At 41.5% G+C, this 19570-nt stretch overlaps 1 protein-coding gene across 3 annotated transcripts in view; it reads right to left on the reverse strand.

Annotated features, from left to right (window-relative positions):
* The window catches only part of LOC112445945 (mucin-4), a 97822-nt gene that overhangs the window by 26091 nt on the left and 52161 nt on the right, over positions 1-19570 (reverse strand). The window contains exons 1-2 of one of the 3 annotated variants that reach the window (XM_059884993.1): positions 17255-17457; positions 15949-16041 (exon numbers count right to left, since the gene is read on the reverse strand). The exons of 1 other annotated variant lie outside the window; for it this stretch is intronic. The gene's annotated coding sequence lies outside the window, so the exon portion shown is untranslated. Of the gene's footprint in view, positions 1-15948; positions 16157-17254; positions 17458-19570 lie in introns of those variants that run through there. One more of the 3 variants, XM_059884994.1, reaches the window with a different exon arrangement.

Raw genomic sequence — 19570 nt, forward strand, 5'->3', positions numbered from 1 at the left:
GAAAACAAAACACTGAAAGGATTAAAACTGCTTACATAATACACGAAAGTTCCTTTAATACACCCTGACAAAAAATTCAACTACTATGCAAAGACTTCATTGAATTTTCAGCCAACTTCCCAAACAGCTCACTGCATTTTCAGCTAACACAAATATTAAAAGTTTCTTCCTTTAACCAAGTCAAACTTTACCTCCCTTTCATGGTCACTTGTTCACTTTCCTGTAACCTCACATACACCAACTTTCACAGACACCCATGCATTTCTCTCCCAACAATTAGTGCCTGATGTCCCACACATTCCAGCCCTTCTCTTCCCTCTAGATTCTCCTCACCTGTGAATCTTCCTGACAAGCAAATAAAGAGAGCCAGCAGATGGCAAACTACATCCCATAGGCCCTATCTAGGGCATCATTGTGGAGAAGGCAATGGCATCCCACTCCAGTACTTTTGCCTGGAAAATCCCATGGATGGAGGAGCCTGGTAGGCTGCAGTCCATGGGGTCGCTAGAGTCGGACACGACTGGGTGACTTCACTTTCACTTTTCCCTTTCATGCACTGGAGAAGGAAATGGTAACCCACTCCAGTGTTCTTGCCTGGAGAATCCCAGGGATGGGGAAGCCTGGTGGGCTCCCCCGTCTCTGGGGTCACACAGAGTCGGACACGACTGAAGCGACTTAGCAACAGCAGGGCATCACTGGAGAAGGCAATGGCAACCCACTCCAGTACTCTTGCCTGGAAAATCCCATGGATGGAGGAGCCTGGTAGGCTGCAGTCCATGGGGTCGCTAGGAGTCGGACACGACTGAGTGACTTCACTTTCACTTTTCACTTTCATGCATTGGAGAAGGAAATGGCAACCCACTCCAGTGTTCTTGCCTGGAGAATCCCAGGGACGGGGGAGCCTGGTGGGCTCCCCCGTCTCTGGGGTCACACAGAGTCGGACACGACTGAAGCGACTTAGCAGCAGCAGCAGCAGGGTATCATTAGTTTTTATACGACTCACAAGCTAAAAATGCTTTCCACATTTTAAGTTGAAAAAAACTTGTGACATGAAATCATGAAATTTAAGGGTCAGGTCAATCAGTAGGTTTTATTAAAACACGGCAGTGCTCATCTGTTTATACAGTCCTTTAATGCTGTAAGAGCAGAGGTGAGTAGCCCATCTGGTCTACAAGCCTATAATATTTAACACCTGATCCTTTACAGAAAAGCTTGCCAACTCCTTCTGCAGGAGAGCACTGGCCCCAAAAACATGTTTCACCCACAATGCTTTCTTCCCTCTGTGGTGACAGCCAGCTCCTGCAAGAAATTAGCCCTCAACAAATTCCACCTCCCCTGCAATTCCATAGTCTCAGTCACACCTCTGATGAAGCGAGATAACCTGGCCCAAATCAGGCATCCAGAGGAAGCATGGCCACAGAATGGATGCTGACTCTGCAGCCCTCTGAGTAACACCTAGAACAAAGCATGCAGCATAATAACGGTTGAATTTGGAATCATATAATTTATCATTTCCCAATAGTTGCTACCACTCCTTCCCAATTCCTGATGATCATATTGTATAAGTTGTAAGCCTATGTGACTTCACCCAGCTTCAGTGAGACTTGTGCTATACATTTACAACAGATGGTGTGTAGAGCAAGGTCCTCAAGGACGACCCCTAACATATGATTCAGTTTATATCCATGTGAAATCACGTCCTCTGAGGTAAACACGGGAAGAGAAAGGACAGATCCTAATCCTGTGAAAAAATAGAAGTGGTCAATGCAGATCACTGCAGTCATGATCCTTACTCCTCTTTCAATTCAATTTGGCAAACACTTAGGGGGACCTTAATGTGACAGCCAATGTGCTGTGTCTATAAGCAACATAGGGATCATATGAGTGAAACTGTTAGTCACTCAGTTGTGTCTGACTCTTTGAGATTCCATGAACTGTAGCCCGCCAGGCTTCTCTGTCCATGGAATTCTCCAGGCAAGAATACTGGAATGGGTATCCATTCCCTTCTCCAGGGGATCTTCCTGACCCAGGGATCAAACCCAGGTCTCCTGCATTGCAGGCAGATTCTTTACTGTCTGAGCCACCTGGGAAGTCCAGGGATTATATAAAGCCTGTTCTCTATTCTAAGGAGCTCATAGTCTGGAAGTGACATAGGCACAAGGACAAATATACGTGTGTGTGTATGAAAGGAAACACAGGTTTGATCCCTGAGTGGGGAAGATACCTTGGAGGAGGGCATGGCAACCCACTCCAGTATTCTTGCCTGGGAAATCCCATGGACAGAAGAGCCTGGCTGGCTACAGTTCATGTTGTCACAAAGAGTCGGACATGACTGAAGCAACTTAGCATGCATGAAAGGATATGCACCAAATAATCAACAGCAGCTATCTCTGGGTATTAGGATTACAGGTAATATTTTCATTTTCTTTGATTGTCTATATTCTCTAAATTTTATATTAAATATTAATTACCTACACGACTGAAGCGACTTAGCAGCAGCAGCAGCAATACAATTTTAAGAGAGTATAATATAGTGTGATTGATCTTACAATATAATAATTGGGACACAATTATACTCTTTCAAGCATCTCAAGTAAGATTACCTACAGGATATCAAAGATAGGTCTGAAAAATGAATAGGAGTTTGCCAGGCAGATAATGAGGGGAATATATATATATATGAAATAGTTTGGTATATTCAGGAAGGTTTATGAAATTAATTACTGGTGGAACACAAAGAGGAATAGGGAATGAGGAGAGGTGGCTGTTGACAGGCCACGACTCAGATCATGAGGAACCCTGGATATCATTCTAAAGAGCATGGATTTCTTCCCAAGGTTACATGCTGGTTGAGTGAAAGCTGCATTTATGAGTGCCCACTAAGGTTTCATCAGAGAAGGTGGTGGCACCCCACTCCAGTACTCTTGCCTGGAAAATCCCATGGACAGAGAAGCCTGGTAGGCTGCAGTTCATGGGGTCACAGAGTCAGACATGACTGAGTGACTTCACTCACTGAGGTTTCATAAACAGACAGGTAAAGAGACAAGAGGGCCTCTGCAGACATTATCCATTCCAGGAGGTAATAATATCATGGGTGACACCTTGACTAGAATTTTGTTTAAATTCTAAAGTTTAAAAAAGTTTGACTAGATGACTTCAGGGTTCTTTCTGAAGATCAGATTCCATGATTCATTGACATTTTGTCCCTGATGTCAACTCAACTTCGATTAAAAGCCCACAAAATTCATTATCAATGCATAATGCTTTACTCTTTATTGAACAGCAAAGAGGTCTTTCTTTGCAGTGTCCAGAGACTCTGGCAAGTGGGGTTGAGACTAACCCAGATTTGGGAACTGCTAACACAATCTCAGGTGGACAGGCAAGGAAGTGAGAAGGTAAACACCTGAGAGGTAGAGATGGAGGTGGAGTTGGGCTTGTCTGGGAATGAATTAGGACATCTCAGAGAAGGCAGTTCCTCCCTAAAATAGACCATTATTCCTTCTATAAAAAGGCCACTATCCCCAACTAGCAGCAACCTGTAAGCTGCTTCAGTCTCTATCCTACTTATTCCTCTGGTGAACCACGTAAGTGAGCGGGAGTAGAAATACTCCCAAAGGCTATCAATTATGAGAATGTGCTCTAAGGCAAACAGGCTCTGGGTACCAGGCTCCTTTTTAATATACGTACTCTGGGATTTCAAGTCAGTGTTCTACTCAGAGTCAACATGGATCTGGCTTGGGTCAATGTTCTAGTTCTGAACAATATGGGTCTGGTTTGTGTCACTCATCTTGCTCTGAATAAGGTGTTTCTAGATCTGGTCAGTATTCAAGCCATGAACAACTTGAAATGCAAAGGAGAGGTAGGCCAGGCTCAAGTGGAACTTATGATGGGCATAGTAAACCCCAAATAGACTCAAACCCCAGTGGCGCTAGTGATAAAGAACTTGCCTGCCAATGCAGGAGTCCTAAAAGATGTGGGTTTGAGCCCTGGGTCAGGAGGATCCCCTGGAGGAGGGCAGACATGGAAACCTACTCCAGTATTCATGCTTGGAGAATTCCATGGACAGAGGAGCCTGGCAGGCTACGGTTCATAGGGTCACAAAAAGCTGGACATGACTGAAGCAACTTAGCACACACACACCAACTGATCAAGAAGAAACAGCCAGGAATGGTCAGAGTAGAAAGTTAAAAAAAAGTAGAAGTTGTAGCTCATCAAGCAGCAAGTTTGATGGATATGAGAGTATTCATAGATAATCAGGGACATGTAGGCAACAAAGCCAAGGATGCAGCCAAGGTCAAAGGGAATCTGGTTGTAACCATCAAATTATAATGATGGGCAAAGGAAAAATTATAATGACGGGCAACCAGGAAGCAGTTACAGACAAGTAGAAAGCTCCTCAAGTTGTGGCTTTAGACAGTTTACACCCTTCTATGGACAGTCTAAATCCAATACTACCAATACCTTATACTCAATTCCTTGTTTACGGTTCCTTTCAAAGAATGTAAGGCTATGGGGACCACTGTTTTAGGAAATAAATAAGGTGTGGGAATAAATTTGGAAGAATAATGCAAAACATTTTAGGAACTTGAGGCTTAGCTGTCTTTTTGACAGCTCCTTACTCATTACAGGATGCCAAAGCTAAGCTTTCATCTCTAAAGAGTAAAAAATTTACATTACCAATTCTGGAACCAAAGCTTCCCTTATAGCAATATGAACCACAATTCTTGGTGTGCCCCATACTGGATGGTGGCAGAAAGGAGAAGGCCCTAAAAGTAAAGATAAGCCCTGGAGGTTTCTTTGCTTATCAAACCACCACGCCTTTATTCTTAGGTGCATCTTTAATCAGTAAGCTAACAAGAGACATTAAAACAGATGGTGCTTCTTCACAGCCAGTGTCTTAGAGCATATTTCTTAAAGAGCAGGGAAAAGTCAGTTCAAGATGAAAGGATCCAAATGTGGGCTCTGACATGGTTTCATCAAGAAAGACCTTCCTCCTCCACCCCCACCAACTCAAAAGAATTTGTTTCAGGTTTAAAAATTCTGGAAAAGCAATAGCAAGGAAATACAATGGTTTCAAAGTATTGCTATATTTCACTGGCTTTTCCACATAGGAAAATATCATTTATACTCATATGGAAAGGAAGACTATGTGCCATGGCTATGTAATTTCTTGCTTTGATTGTAACATATTTGTTTCAACCCTTTGGGTTCAAATAATTGAACTGTATTAAAACTAACAATAAATAATGGTGATCAAATACTGAGATTTGTCTCATTTCTGTTTCATTCCATTCTCACTCACAAGTAGTCAGACAAGGAACTAACTCAAATAGTTATTTTCCAAGGTCCAATCCTTCACAAACAAGTCAGAATATATAAAGAAATTTTTAAACCAAATAATGAGTCAAACAATTCAATTTAAAAATGAGCAAAAGTTTGAACAGACACTTAGAGGACAAGATGCACAAATGGGGGAGGAGCTAAGATGGCGGAGGAGTAGGACGGGGAGAACACTTTCTCCCCCACAAATTCATCAAAAGAACATTTAAACGCCGAGTAAATTCCACAAAACAACTTCTGAAAGCCGGCAGAGGACATCAGGCACCCAGAAAAGCAACCCAAGTCTTCGAAAGGAGGTAGGGAAAACTATAAAAGACAAACAAAGGGACAAAAGAGGGAGGGACGGAGTTCCATCCCGGGAAGGGAGTCTTAAAAAGAGAGAAGTTTCCAAACACCAGGAAACCTTCTCACTGCCGAATCTGCGCCAAGCCTTGGAATCACAGAGGGCAACATAACAGGGAGGGAAAATAAATAATTAAAACCCGCACATTGCGAGCCCTACGGTAACTCCCCCAGCGGAGAAGCAGCGCAGACGCCTGCATACGCCATTAGCAAGCGGGTGCTGGGCAGGGAGGCGCGGCGCGGGCTGCATCGCAAGAATCTGGCCTGAATACCCCGAGCACTATCTGAGCGAAATAATTTGGGCTAGCAAACCAGACTGTGGGATATCTACCACGCGAAAAGCCAGCCCTAACCTATGACACCGCCAGGCCTGCGCACGGAATAAAGGACTGAACAGAGATAGCCGGCGGCAGACCATCCCCCTCCGGTGATAGGCAGCCAGAGCCGGAAGGGGACAATCACAGCCCCAGAGAGACATTATCTATAAAACTGTAAGCAGGCTTCTTTGCTAACTAAAACTTCTTGGGGGTCTGGACGGTCAACATCTGCCTGAGAAGGTGTGCCAGTACACAACTAGATAACCCAGCAGTGGGGAGGCGATAAGTCGCAGCAATCGCGTGCGCAAAACACCTCATCACCTGAGCTGCTCGGATCTGGGAAGGGCACAAAACGCAGGCCCAACTGAGAGTCTGCGCCTCTGAGGACTACCTGAGTGCCTGAACCTGAGCGGCTTGGACCTGGGAAGTACAGGCAGCCCAGGGCGGGCTGCGGATGGTTCGCGGTGGAGCAACCTAGAGCCTGAGCAGCGTGGGTAGAGAGGCTACACGCGCCGTGAACTGGGGGCAGACCCAGTGTGACTGAGGCACTGCGAGCACACGCCAGTGTTATTTTTTTGCAGCATCCCTCCCTACCTCCCCTCAGTGCAACTGAACAAGTGAGCCCATAAAAAAAAAAAATTTAAGTCCTCTATTATTCCTTTAATTTCCACTTTTATAACCGATTACTTTGCAAAAAAAAGAAGACCCTATTTTTTTTAAAGCAAACCTCATATGTATATTTTTTTTAATAATTTTTTGACCTTTTTTTTTTCTTTTTCCTTCTCTTCTTTAACATTGTATTTTTGAAATTCCAAACTCTACTCTAGATTTTTAATTTTAGCTTTTTAGTATTTGTTATCAATGTTGTACCTATAGTTTGTTTTTGTTTTTGTTTTTATATAATTTCTGTGACCCTTTTTTATTTTTTCTTTTTCTCTGTTTCTTTCTCTTCTTCTTTTAAATAACATTGTATATCTGAAATTCCAAACTCTATTCTAGATTTTTAATTTATGCTTTTTGGTATTTGTTATCAATTTTGTACCTGTATTTTTTTTTATATATAATTTATGTGACCTTGTTTGTTCTTGTTTGTTTTTTTCCTCTCTCTTTCTTTTTCTTCTTCTTTTTTTAACATTGTATTTTTGAAATTCCAAACTCTACTCTAGATTTTTAACTTTTGCTTTTTGGTATTAGTTATCAATTTTGTACCTATATTTTCTTTATAATTTTTGCGACCTTGTTTGTTTTTGTTTGTTCGTTTTTTCTCTCTTTCTTTTCCTTCTTCTTTTCTTTAACATCGTATTTTTGAAATTCCAAACTCTACTCTAGATTTTAAATTTTTGCTTTTATGTATTTGTTACCAATTTTGTACCTTTAAGAACCCAATCTTCAGTACCCATTTTTCACTAGGGAGCAAGATTATTGGCTTAACTGCTCTCTCTCCCTTTGGACTCTCCTTTTTCTCCACTAGGTCGCCTGTGTCTCCTCCCTAACCCCTCTCTACTCTACCCAACTCTGTGAATTTCTGTGTGTTCCAGATGGTGGAGAACACTTAGGGAACTGATTACTGGCTGGACCTGTCTCCCTCCTTTTCATTCCCCCCATTTATCCTCCTGCCCACCTATGCCACCTTCTTCCTTCTTCTCTTCTCTGTATAACTCTGCGAACAACTCTGAGCGGTCCAGTTGTGGAGTGCACATAAGGAAGAGATTACTGAATAGCCCACTCTCTCCTCTATTGACTCCACTTCATCTCATTCGGGTCACCTCTAACTCCCTCCTCACTCTTCTCTTCTCCATATAACGCTGTAAACCTCTCTGGGCGAAAAAAGTTTCAGGGCAAGACATACCAAGCAAATTCTCCAGCAGCAAGGAACACAGCCCTGAGCTCCAAAATACAAGCAGCCCAAAGTCTCCCCAAAACCATAGACATCCCATAACTCATTACTGGACATTTCATTGCACTCCAGAGAGAAGAAGTACAGCTCCACTCACCAGAACACCGACACAAGCTTCCCTAACCAAGAAACCTTGACAAGCCACCTGTACAAACCCACACAGAGCGAGGAAACGCCACAATAAAGAGAACTCCACAAACTGCCAGAATACAGAAAGGACACCCCAAACTCAGCAATTTAAACAAGATGAAGAGACAGAGGAATACCCAGCAGATAAAGGAACAGGATAAAAGCCCACCAAACCAAACTAAAGAGGAAGAGATAGGGAATCTACCTGATAAAGAATTCCGAATAATGATAGTGAAATTGATCCAAAATCTTGAAATCAAAATGGAATCACAGATAAATAGCTTGGAGACTAAGATCGAGAAGATGCAAGAAAGGTTTAACAAGGACCTAGAAGAAATAAAAGAGAGTCAATATAAAATGAATAATGCAATAAATGAAATTAAAAACACTCTGGAGGCAACAAATAGTAGAATAACAGAGGCAGAAGATAGGATTAGTGAATTAGAAGATAGAATGGTAGAAATAAATGAATCAGAGAGGATAAAAGAAAAACGAATTAAAAGAAATGAGGACAATCTCAGAGACCTCCAGTACAATATTAAACGCCACAACATTCGAATCATAGGGGTCCCAGAAGAAGAAGACAAAAAGAAAGACCATGAGAAAATACTTGAGGAGATAATAGTTGAAAACTTCCCTAAAATGGGGAAGGAAATAATCACCCAAGTCCAAGAAACCCAGAGAGTCCCAAACAGGATAAACCCAAGGCGAAACACCCCAAGACACATATTAATCAAATTAACAAAGATCAAACACAAAGAACAAATATTAAAAGCAGCAAGGGAAAAACAACAAATAACACACAAGGGAATTCCCATTAGGATAACAGCTGATCGTTCAATAGAAACTCTTCAAGCCAGGAGGGAATGGCAAGACATACTTAAAGTGATGAAAGAAAATAACCTACAGCCCAGATTATTGTACCCAGCAAGGATCTCATTCAAATATGTAGGAGAAATCAAAAGCTTCTCAGACAAGCAAAAGTTAAGAGAATTCAGCACCACCAAACCAGCTCTCCAACAAATACTAAAGGATATTCTCTAGACAGGAAACACAAAAACAGTGTATAAACTCGAACCCAAAACAATAAAGTAAATGGCAACGGGATCATACTTATCAGTAACTACCTTAAATGTAAATGGGTTGAATGCCCCAACCAAAAGACAAAGACTGGCTGAATGGATACAAAAACAAGACCCCTACATATGTTGTCTACAAGAGACCCACCTCAAAACAGGGTACACATACAGACTGAAAGTGAAGGGCTGGAAAAAGATTTTCCATGCAAATAGGGACCAAAAGAAAGCAGGAGTAGCAATACTTATATCAGATAAAATAGACTTTAAAACAAAGGCTGTGAAAAGAGACAAAGATGGTCACTACCTAATGATCAAAGGATCAATCCAAGAAGAAGATATAACAATTATAAATATATATGCACCCAACACGGGAGCGCCACAATATGTAAGACAAATGCTAACAAGTATGAAAGGAGACATTAACAATAACACAATAATAGTGGGAGACTTTAATACCCCACTCACACCTATGGATAGATCAACTAAACAGAAAATTAACAAGGAAACAGAAACGTTAAACAATACAATAGACCAGTTAGACCTAATTGATATCTATAGGACATTTCATCCCAAAACAATGAATTACACCTTTTTCTCAAGCGCACATGGAACCTTCTCCAGGATAGATCACATCCTGGGCCATAAATCTAGCCTTGGTAAATTCAAAAAAATAGAAATCATTCCAAGCATCTTTTCTGACCACAATGCAGTAAGATTAGATCTCAATTACAGGAGAAAAACTATTAAAAATTCCAACATATGGAGGCTGAACAACACCCTGCTGAATAACCAACAAATCACAGAAGAAATCAAAAAAGAAATCAAAATTTGCATTGAAACGAATGAAAATGAAAACACAACAACCCAAAACCTGTGGGACACTTTAAAAGCAGTCCTAAGGGGAAAGTTCATAGCAATACAGGCATACCTCAAGAAACAAGAAAAAAGTCAAATAAATAACCTAACCCTACACCTAAAGCAACTAGAAAAGGAAGAAATGAAGAACCCCAGGGTTAGTAGAAGGAAAGAAATCCTAAAAATTAGGGCAGAAATAAATGCAAAAGAAACAAAAGAGACCATAGCAAAAATCAACAAAGCCAAAAGCTGGTTCTTCGAAAGGATAAATAAAATTGACAAACCATTAGCCAGACTCATCAAGAAACAAAGGGAGAAAAATCAAATCAATAAAATTAGAAATGAAAATGGAGAAATCACAATAGACAACACAGAAATACAAAGGATCATAAGAGACTACTATCAACAGTTATATGCCAATAAAATGGACAAAGTGGAAGAAATGGACAAATTCTTAGAAAAGTACAACTTTCCAAAACTGGACCAGGAAGAAATAGAAAATCTTAACAGACCCATCACAAGCACAGAAATTGAAACTGTAATCAAAAATCTTCCAGCAAACAAAAGGCCAGGTCCAGACGGCTTCACAGCTGAATTCTACCAAAAATTTAGAGAAGAGCTAACACCTATCCTGCTCAAACTCTTCCAGAAAATTGCAGAGGAAGGTAAACTTCCAAACTCATTCTATGAGGCCACCATCACCCAAAACCTGACAAAGATGCCACACAAAAAAGAAAACTACAGGCCAATATCACTGATGAACATAGATGCAAAAATCCTTAACAAAATTCTAGCAATCAGAATCCAACAACACATTAAAAAGATCATACACCATGACCAAGTGGGCTTTATCCCAGGGATGCAAGGATTCTTCAATATCCGCAAATCAATCAATGTTATACACCACATTAACAAATTGAAAAACAAAAACCATATGATTATCTCAATAGATGCAGAGAAAGCCTTTGACAAAATTCAACATCCATTTATGATAAGAACTCTCCAGAAAGCAGGAATAGAAGGAATATACCTCAACATAATAAAAGCTATATATGACAAACCCACAGCAAACATTATCCTCAATGGTGAAAAATTGAAAGCATTTCCTCTAAAGTCAGGAACAAGACAAGGATGCCCACTTTCACCATTACTATTCAACATAGTTTTGGAAGTTTTGGCCACAGTAATCAGAGCAGAAAAAGAAATAAAAGGAATCCAAATTGGAAAAGAAGAAGTAAAACTCTCACTGTTTGCAGATGACATGATCCTTTACATAGAAAACCCTAAAGACTCCACCAGAAAATTACTAGAACTAATCAGTGATTATAGTAAAGTTGCAGGATATAAAATCAACACACAGAAATCCCTTGCATTCCTATACACTAATAATGAGAAAACTGAAAGAGAAATTAAGGAAACAATTCCATTCACCATTGCAACAGAAAGAATAAAATACTTAGGAATATATCTACCTAAAGAAACTAAAGACCTATATATAGAAAACTATAAAACACTGGTGAAAGAAATCAAAGAGGACACTAATAGATGGAGAAATATACCATGTTCATGGATTGAAAGAATAAATATAGTGAAAATGAGTATACTACCCAAAGCAATTTATAGATTCAATGCAATCTCTCTCAAGCTACCAACGGTATTCTTCACAGAGCTAGAACAAATAATTTCACAATTTGTATGGAAATACAAAAAACCTCGAATAGCCAAAGCTATCTTGAGAAAGAAGAATGGAACTGGAGGAATCAACCTACCTGACTTCAGGCTCTATTACAAAGCCACAGTTATCAAGACAGTATGGTACTGGCACAAAGACAGAAATATTGATCAATGGAACAAAATAGAAAGCCCAGAGATAAATCCACGCACCTATGGACACCTTATCTTTGACAAAGGAGGCAAGAATATACAATGGATTAAAGACAATCTCTTTAACAAGTGGTGCTGGGAAAACTGGTCAACCACTTGTAAAAGAATGAAACTAGAACACTTTCTAACACCATACACAAAAATAAACTCAAAATGGATTAAATATCTAAAGGTAAGACCAGAAACTATAAAACTCCTAGAGGAGAACATAGGCAAAACACTCTCCGACATACATCACAGCAGGATCCTCTATGACCCACCTCCCAGAATATTGGAAATAAAAGCAAAAATAAACAAATGGGACCTAATTAAACTTAAAAGCTTCTGTACAACAAAGGAAACTATTAGCAAGGTGAAAAGGCAGCCTTCAGAATGGGAGAAAATAATAGCAAATGAAGCAACGGACAAACAACTAATCACAAAAACATACAAGCAACTCCTACAGCTCAACTCCAGAAAAATAAATGACCCAATCAAAAAATGGGCCAAAGAACTAAATAGACATTTCTCCAAAGAAGACATACAGATGGCTAACAAACACATGAAAAGATGCTCAACATCACTCATTATCAGAAAAATGCAAATCAAAACCACTATGAGGTATCATTTCACACCAGTCAGAATGGCTGTGATCCAAAAGTCTACAAGCAATAAATGCTGGAGAGGGTGTGGAGAAAAGGGAACCCTCTTACACTGTTGGTGGGAATGCAAACTAGTACAGCCACTATGGAGAACAGTGTGGAGATTCCTTAAAAAACTGGAAATAGAACTGCCTTATGATCCAGCAATCCCACTGCTGGGCATACACACTGAGGAAACCAGAAGGGAAAGAGACACGTGTACCCCAATGTTCATCACAGCACTGTTTATAATAGCCAGAACATGGAAGCAACCTAGATGCCCATCAGCAGATGAATGGATAAAAAAGCTGTGGTACCTATACACAATGGAGTATTACTCAGCCATTAAAAAGAATACATTTGAATCAGTTCTAATGAGATGGATGAAACTGGAACCTATTATACAGAGTGAAGTAAGCCAGAAAGAAAAACACCAATACAGTATGCTAACGCATACATATGGAATTTAGAAAGATGGTAACAATAACCCTGTGTACGAGACTGCAAAAGAGACACCAATGTATAGATCAGTCTTATGGACTCTGTGGGAGAGGGAGAGGGTGGGGAGATTTGAGAGAATAGCATTGAAACATGTATAATATCGTGTATGACACGAGTCGCCAGTCCAGGTTCGATGCACGGTACTGGATGCTTGGGGCTGGTGCATTGGGACGACCCAGAGGGAGGGTAGGGGAGGGAGGAGGGAGGAGGGTTCAGGATGGGGAACGCGGGTATACCTGTGGTGGATTCATTTCGATATTTGGCAAAACTAATACAATATTGTAAAGTTTAAAAATAAAATAAAGATGCACAAATGGCTAATAACCACAAGAAAAGATGCTTAATGTCATTAGTTATCTAAAAATGCAAATGAAAACATAATGAGTACTATTACAAACCCCTTAGAACAGCCAAAATTTAAAATACTGACAACACCAAGTGTTTTCCTGTGGGTAAGTGAAAAAATACAGTCACTCGGGAATAATGTGGCAATTTTTTATAAAGCACTACACTGACTATCTTGTGTGAGAAGATGTTTATGAGACTGATGCAGCACTGCTTGTAATGAAGAATGTGTAAATGGATAAATAAACTACACAAAATCCTCATATTGCAATGCTATGGAATACTTAAAAAGAATGAACTATTATGTACATATGGATTATTTAAACATAACAATGAGTGAAGAAGTTGTAAATAAGGTAGAGTAATGGTTTAACCATGTGAGTTTAAAAAAAAAAAATTACATTTTACACATACATACACACACACCCAAGGGAGCAGATAGAGGTATTTCAGAATATTGTCAACAAAGAGATGACTCTGGTTTAGGAAGTGGTTTTAGCTCTGGAAACACCTGTGGGAAAGTGTCAAAGGATGAATGGAGACAGAGGTCATATATGAAGAGATTTGAGGTGAGTCCAAATGAACCCAAACGCACAAGGTAAAATCATATCCTAAGACTTCACTCTTCAAGACAGAATAGAGAAGTGACAAGTCAAAATGGTAAAGAGGAAGACCAGCAGGTATCCAGGAAAGGAAGAGGAATAATTGGATGGAATTTGCAAATGCCACTTTGGGGGTAGGAGAATTCAGCCCACTCACTCATGCCAAGACATGCCAACCATATTTAACCTCCATAGAATGAAAGGGCCTCTCTACAAGGGTTGCAATCACCTTAGTGACACAAACAAAGGCACATGTCACCTAGCTCTAGGATGCCCACATTAGAGACAGAACTATTTGCTGACACTGGAAACATGCATTTAAAGGGACTCCTTTAATTCTGGGGTGAGTACCATGTGCTACACAAAGAACTGCTTACCCTGATCAAGGTCTTATTCAGAAAACACACTGATGCCTTTCTTTTCAGAAGAAAAAAAAATCCTCACACTCACTCTGGGGCAAAGGAAGAGCACAGATTCATATGCTGCATCATACTCTTTATTTTCCTCCAACTCTTCTCTATCCCTGTCTGGCAGTCTTTTCCATATTCTGTATAAAAGCAGATTAGAAAAAAAAAAAAAGAAAGAAAGATCCTGTGCAGTTTGTGTCTTCTTTCAAACTTGAATTCAGTATATGTCCAGAGGTCTCAGGGCCAAAGGCTGAGAGAAATAACTCGGGCTCAGAGAGGCAGTTCAAGGGAACCAAGAATAGTCTCCAAGTCCACAAGTCTACATATCAGTGTCCAAGAAGCATAATACCCAAACAGGAAGACGTAAAATCTCCAATCAAGAGATTGGAGAGATTTTTTAAATTGTGAATATAGGTGGCAAGGAGACAGTTCTGGGTGAGAGACTAAAAGTCTAGGTGGGGTATGTAACGTAATCAAAGCCAAGGAGTAGAGGATAAAGCATAAGCCTGGTCTCACAGACCTGGTCTGGAAACAGGCTACAGGGAGTGCAGACTTGTGACTGGGGGATAACCAGGGACATCATGCATCAACTGGCAACAAAAGGAATCTAGAGGAGAGTTCAGGAACCTATATACCAAGACGGAGTGACTAAGTCTGATAACCTGACTCAATTCTAAGGTTAAGCTATAGGTACAGATCATCAGTGGACTTGTTTGGGGAAAGTATCTATACTACAGAAGAAATAAAGGTCAAAAATGTTTATGGATAGGTTATTAGTCCCTTAAGTGCAGGGACCATGCCTCAGTTCTATCCTCCACAGCATGAAGCAAATACATAGTTACTGATTACATAAAAAAGAAAGATCACAGAGAAGTTTGGTATTACCCAATTGTGGAAATATGCCAAGCCAACCTAAGTCCTCACTTAAGCAAGCTATGCTTGCTTTAAAAAAAAAATCTACTTTTATACAGAGTATGGAAAAGACTGACAAACAGGGATAGAGAGGAGTTGGAGGAAAGACATAATTGCAGGTTACAGGAAATATCCAACACCCTGGAAAACAAAGAGTGGTAAAGGAAGATGGAGCTAGAAATTTGGAGGGGCAACTATACCACCTTTGTAAGCAACCTCAGGTTTGTACAACCTCAGCCATGTCATTTCACTTCTCTGAGCCTCAATTAGGGTAAATGTCACTGCTCCAGGGAATTTCCAAGTGGTAAAGAACATTTCAGCCAGTGCGAAAGATGCAAGATGGTTTGATCCCTGGGTTGGGAAGATTCCCAGAGGAAGGCATGGCAACCCACTCCAGTATTCCTGCCTGGAGAATCCCATGGACAGAGGAGCCTAGTGGGCTATAGTCCATAGGGTCTCAGAGTCAGACTCAACGGAAGTGACTTAGCATGCACACACGTAACTGCTTCAAATAAAAATATACTTACTTTTTACCCAGATCTCTGCTTGGCTAACTTCATTTCTTTTGACTCTGATCAAATCTCACCGCCCCAATGAGCCCTATCCTAGACACCCTATTCAATACTGCAACCAGCCTATTTCAACAACCTCACCCACACACATTCTGATTTACACTTTTCCATAACATTTCTAACATACTGTATCATTTATCTATTACCTTTACTGCTGCCTGCTAGAATGTAAGTTCCATGACAGCAAGGCTCTTTCTCTGTTCAAGTTCATTGATATATATCAAGTCTATGAATAACATCTGGAAAAGAATAAGCACCCAATAAATATTTGAATAATGAATCCAATAAAGGCCAAAATTTGATGAAAGGGAAAAACTACAGTAAGAAATCTCCTGCCCACACCCTCAAACATCCCTAAATTAAACCTCAAAAGGCAAACGCAACCGCAGTGCACTAGGGCCATCTGCTGGCAATCCTACTTAGTAGCTACCTCAGCAATTAACCTGATGAATTTCCAGTGGGGAATGGAGTTGCAGGGAACTTCTTTCAGCAAGTGAGGACACTCAGGCTACCCATTAAAAAAGAAGAAAGCTAGACTGCAAATCAGCAGCTTCCAAAAGTTTCTGGAATGGTGGTGAAAGTCACTCAGTCATGTCCAACTTTCTGTGACCCCATGGGCTGTATGTAGCCTGCCAGGTTCCTCTGTCCATGGAATTCTCCAGACAAGAATACTGGAGTGGGTTGCCATTCCCTTCTCCAGGGTATCTTCCCAACCCAGGGATCAAACCCAGGTCTCCCTCATTGCAGGCAGATCCTTTACAGTCTGAGCCATCAGGAAAGTTTCTGGAAGAGAGTTAAAACCTCCTCTGAAGGACTATATGTCCCAATGTTTCCTAGTCAGTTCCACATGGACGGAGGAGCCTGATAGGCTACAGTCCATGGGGTCGCAAAGAGTCGGACACGACTGAGCGACTTCACTCACTCACCACATACTGAGTTGTTAAGTGTCAGGTACTGTTTAAAGAACTTTCATGTATTAATTTGTTTTATCTGTACATCAATCCGTTGACACACATACCATGACTACCATTTTATAGATGAAGAAAGTTTCCTTTTAAAATAAATGTTTTCGCTTAAGTAGTGAAACCATTTAAATTAAAATACTTATAAGAGAAATCAAGGCACGGTGTAGCCTCCCCTCAAGCCAGGCACGACCTCAGACCTGGGCTCTGGATCCCAGCGCCGCCCAGTTCATCTTGGCCACCTCAGAAGAAGGTGGACGTTCCCCTGAAGGCCATGTGACCTTAGGATGCTCCCAACAGCCTCACTTGGCTGAGTCAGCCAGACCCTGACATTCTTACCGGAAGTAGCCTTCTCTACTTTTCCCGGGGTCAGACAAAGCGCACCAGTGTCTCTGAGGCAGATACCTGAAGCAGGGCCTCTCGCACTTTCCAAGCACACCCCCAGCGCAAGAGGCAGCTGGGCTGCCTGACCACCCCCGCTCGCTCCCACCTCCTCCTCGGTGAAGAAGGCTCTGCTTCTAGGATCCTCCGCATCTGGGAAGGCGCCGTGCCAGAGTCCCGGCCTACCTCCCCTACAAACCCCAGCAGCCCTTTGAGGATAGCGAGAGGCCTTGGCACCCCAGGGCTCAGCTCTGGGCCTCTCATGGCGCCCGGGTCTGGGAGCACCGTGGCAGCCCTCCAGTGGAAGGGGCGCGGCATCTCACGATAGGATAAAAGCCCGGGGCTTCTGGGACGGCGGGCAAGTATGCCCCCTAGTGGTCAGGCGGGGCGTCAGGCTCGTTCCTTAATTGCAGCTCTATTGACAGTTTTCCAAAAGGAGGATGGATGCAAGATGGTTTTAGGTGACACGTAAGCTTTTTTTTTTTTTTTTTTTTGGCGGGGGCGGGGGGGGGGGGTTGTCCAAAATCACTGAAGATGGTGAATGCAGCCCTGAAATTAAAAGACACTTACTCCTTGGAAGGAAAGTTATGACCAACCTAGATAGCATATTCAAAAGCAGAGACATTACTTTGCCAACAAAGGTCCGTCTAGTCAAGGCTATGGTTTTTCCAGTGGTCATGTATGGATGTGAGAGCTGGACTATGAAGAAAGCTGAGCGCCGAAGGATTGATGCTTTTCAACTGTGGTATTGGAGAAGACTCTTGAGAATCCCTTGGACTGCAGGGAGATCCAGCCAGTCCATTCTGAAGGAGATCAGCCCTGGGATTTCTTTGGAAGGAATGATGCTAAAGCTGAAACTCCAGTACTTTGGCCACCTCATGAGAAGAGTTGACTCATTGGAAAAGACTCTGATGCTGGGAGGGATTGGGGGCAGGAGGAGAAGGGGACAACAGAGGATGAGATGGCTGGATGGCATCACTGACTCGATGGACGTGAATCTGGGTGAACTCCGGGAGTTGGTGATGGACAGGGAGGCCTGGCGTGCTGCGATTCATGGGGTCGCAAAGAGTCGGACATGACTGAGCGACTGAACTGAACTGAACTGAAGCTTTTTTGAAATTATTGAATTATTTACTCTTGAGTGTTTTAAAAAGAAATTACTAGTATAACAACCCCTTTTCTGGAATATTATTTTGCTCTGAAACTAACTTTTTTCAGAGAGAGATTAACATTGGTTTAAAGGAAATAATTTAATAAATACTACATGGATGTTTCATTAAAGGGCTTCCCTGATAGCTCAGTTGATAAAGAATCTGCCTGCAATGCAGGAGACCCCGGTTTGATCCTTGGGTTTGAAAGATCCCCTGGAGAAGAGAAAAGCTACCCACTCCAGTATTCTGGCCTGGAGAATTCCACGGACTGTATAGTCCATGGGGTCGCAGAATCAGACTCAACTGAGCGACTTTCACTTTCAACATTTAAATCAGTGCACTGTGAATAAAGCAGGTTGCTGTGCATAACATCAGTAGATCTTATCCAATCAACTGAAGGTGTAAATAGAATAAAAACACCCACCAACCTGAGTCAAAGAGCCAACTCATTGGAAAAGACCCTGATGCTGGGGAAGATTGAGGGCAGAAGGAGAAGGGGGTAACAGAAGATGAGATGGTTGGATGGCATCACCAACTCAATGGACATAAGTTTAAGAAAACTCTGGGAGATAGTGAAGTACAGGGAAGCCTGGCATGTTGCAGTTTGTATGGTCCCAAAGAGTCAGCCATGACTTAATGACTGAACAACGACGATGATCTGAGCAAGAGGGAATTCTCCAGGGGAATGCCTTCAGACTTCATCTGTACCATGGGATCTCCTGGGTCTCCAAGCTGAAGATGCTGGACTTGCCTGCCTCCATAGTTGCCTGAGCCAATATCTTACAATAAAACTTTCCCCACATATACATAAATCTTATTGGCTCTGTTTCACTGAAGAATCCTAATAGAGTTCAGTTCAGTTCAGTCGTCCAGTAGGGTCCATCCAGCTCTTTACCACCCCATGGACTGCAGCATGTCAGGCTTCCCTGTCCATCACCACGTCTGTCACTGTTTCCATTGCTTCCCCATCTTTTTGCCATGAAGTGATGGGACCAGATGCCATAATCTTAGGTTTTTGAATGTTGAGTTTTAAGCCAGCTTTTTCACTCTCCTCTTTCACTTTCATCAAGAGGCTCTTTAGTTCTTCTTCACTTTCTGCCATAAGGGTGGTGTCATCTGCATATCTGAGGTTATTGATATTTCTCCTGGCAATCCTGATTCCAGCTTGTGCTTCATCTAGCCTGGCATTTCACATGATGTACTCTGCATAGAAGTTAAATAAGCAGGGTGACAATATACAGCCTTGACATACTCTTTTCCCAATTTGGAACCTA

This window comes from Bos taurus, chromosome 3, assembly GCF_002263795.3.
Source record: "Bos taurus isolate L1 Dominette 01449 registration number 42190680 breed Hereford chromosome 3, ARS-UCD2.0, whole genome shotgun sequence".
NCBI lineage: Eukaryota > Metazoa > Chordata > Mammalia > Artiodactyla > Bovidae > Bos > Bos taurus.